We start from the raw sequence: 2,492 nt of genomic DNA, 5'->3' as shown, positions 1-2,492 counted from the left end.
AGAAAAGAAAAGAAAAGAAAAGAAAAGAAAAGAAAAGAAAGAAATCAGTAGCCTTCCTGTACACAAACAATAAGCTCCCTGAGAGAAATTAGGGAAACCACACCCTTCACAACAGCATCCAAAAAATGAAATACTTAGAAATCAATCTACCAAAGGAAGTAAAAGATCTATATATTGAAAATTATAGCACTCTTGCCAGGTGTGGTGGCACATGCCTGTAATCCCAGCACTTGGGAGGCTGAGGCAGGAGGATCATTGTGAGTTTGAGACCAGTCTGGACTATAGAGTGGGCTCATGGCCAGCCTAAGCTGCACAGTGAGACCCTGTCTCAAAAAAGACAAACACACACACACAAAAAAAGAAAATTATAGCACTCTGAAAAAAGAAATCAAAGAGGATATCAGAAAATGGAAAGATATCCCTTGCTCATGGATAGGAAGAATCAATATTTTGAACACGGCCATACTCCAAAAACTGTTACATGGATTCAACACAATCCCAATCAAAATACCATTAACACACCTCACAGATCTAGAGAAAATGTTCCTAAAATTCACTTGGAATCAGAAGAGACCTAGAATAGCAAAAGGCAATCCTGTGTAACAAAAGTAAGACAAGAGGCATCACAAGCCTTGACTTGAAATTATACTACAAAGCTACTGTGATAAAATCAGCATGGTACTGGCAAAAAAAAAAAACAAAAACAACAGGCCTGAGGATCAATGGAACAGATTAGGAGATAAAGATAAAACTACAAACATACTCAGCCACCTTATCTTTGACAAAGGCGCCAAACTTGTTCACTGGAAGAAAGATAATCTCTTTATTAAATAGTGCTGGAAAAAATGGCTTTCCACATTCTGAAGACTAAAACTAGATCCATGTCTATCACCATGCACTAAATTAAAATAAAAATGGATCAAAGAAATAAGTATTAAAACAGAAACACTTAAAATGTACTGGAAGAGAAAGTAGGTAGAAATCTTGAAGACACAGGTGTAGGCAGAGAGTTCATGAACAAAAACCCAAACTGCACAGGAAATACTTCAGAGAATCAACAACTGGGACCTTATCTTATTAAAAAGTTTTTGTACATCAAAAGAAATTACCAAGAGTGAAAAGACAGCCTACAGATTGGGTTGTGTATTTTGGGAAAAAAGTGTTTTCATCTGGAGCTACATCTCCAAGTACTTAAGAATAAAACATGAGGTCTAGAAATAGTCTTAAAATAATCTGGTAGTGAATGGGGACATACTAAAACAAAACTGGTAAGATATTAGTAAGCAACCATTCTTGTCTCAATAGATCAAGATTCTCCAGCCTATATAGCAGAAAATAACTGGATGCTCTCTAGACAAAGCTGCATGCTCACATTTTCTAAATTGTCATCATGCACTTACTTTGGGGATCAATGTTGTGTTAACATGGTGACATTTTCATTTCCCTACAAATATAAAGAATTTCAACCCTAAAGAATTTACATTCAATTTCTTTAGCATAGTAGGTTCTTAAATATTAATGGTTATGTTCTTTAGAGCATAAATTAAGTCATATGAAAAAGACAAAAGTACCTCACAAATATAAGACAAGTGTTTTCACATTGAGAACTGTGGATCCTAAAAATAGCAGAGATTATTAGAACCAGGAAAAATGAAGATGATAGTTTTCAACCAGTTGTAGAATCTTGCAGTTTTTCAAAACCAGCAGGGACAGTTCTATCTGTATAGTGACTAGAGAATATTTACTGGGCTTGGGAATGCTAAACATGATCCCACAAAAACAACTTTTCTATTTAAAATACCAAATACTGGTTTGTAATCCATATGTAAGAGCAGAGTGCCAGAGAAGCCATGTGTCCAAAACCAGGCTTTTTCGTGGAGGACCCTCTAGGTGACTCTCCTTAAAAGAGGAGCAATTGCCTCCGTTTTGGTTGAGCCTGACCCTATTTCCATGTACTGATATGTACTGGGCTGGCTAGGACTTCTCCTTATCCCTTCAATTGGCTTTAAGCAATGTGGTCTTGCCAAGGTGCTGATCGTAATCTTTGGAGATGGCAGGTGTGTTTCCCTGACCCCCTGTTGCTCCCTTGAGTGAGCCGGGATGAGGCGGGATATGTGAGCCAATGCTCTACCCTGTCGGCTTGGATAGAGCCTTGGAAATAAAGGCTATGACTTCCTGGGGCTTCAAAGATTACACATTAGAGCTGAAGCACAGACCCCAAAGCATTAGATCCTATCTCCATTGTGTTATGCACATTACTCTTTCTGCATATCCTTCTCTGCATATGGCAGAAGTGATATTCGGCCTCCTACCTAGCCCAGCTCATGACACTCACCTACTTCCTGTGGTTCTCACATTTACTCATCCTCAAGCCACTCCCTTCTTCAAGAATAAATAAAACGGGGCTGGGGATTTAGCTCAGCGGCAAAGCGCCTGCCTGGCAAGCGCAAGGTCGTGAGTTCGGTTCCTGGTACCGGAGAAAAACCAAAAAA

The 2,492-nt window shown here is 38.7% G+C and overlaps 1 protein-coding gene across 5 annotated transcripts in view; it reads right to left on the bottom strand.

Annotated features, from left to right (window-relative positions):
* Positions 1-2,492, bottom strand: part of Cltcl1 (clathrin, heavy chain-like 1) — a 115,440-nt gene that overhangs the window by 102,160 nt on the left and 10,788 nt on the right. The gene's annotated exons all lie outside the window — the stretch shown is intronic.

Source organism: Chinchilla lanigera, unplaced genomic scaffold, assembly GCF_000276665.1.
Source record: "Chinchilla lanigera isolate Chin_1 unplaced genomic scaffold, ChiLan1.0 scaffold00041, whole genome shotgun sequence".
Lineage (NCBI taxonomy): Eukaryota > Metazoa > Chordata > Mammalia > Rodentia > Chinchillidae > Chinchilla > Chinchilla lanigera.
The sequence above is the reverse complement of the archived record's forward strand: the minus strand, read 5'-3'. Positions and strand labels throughout refer to the sequence as shown.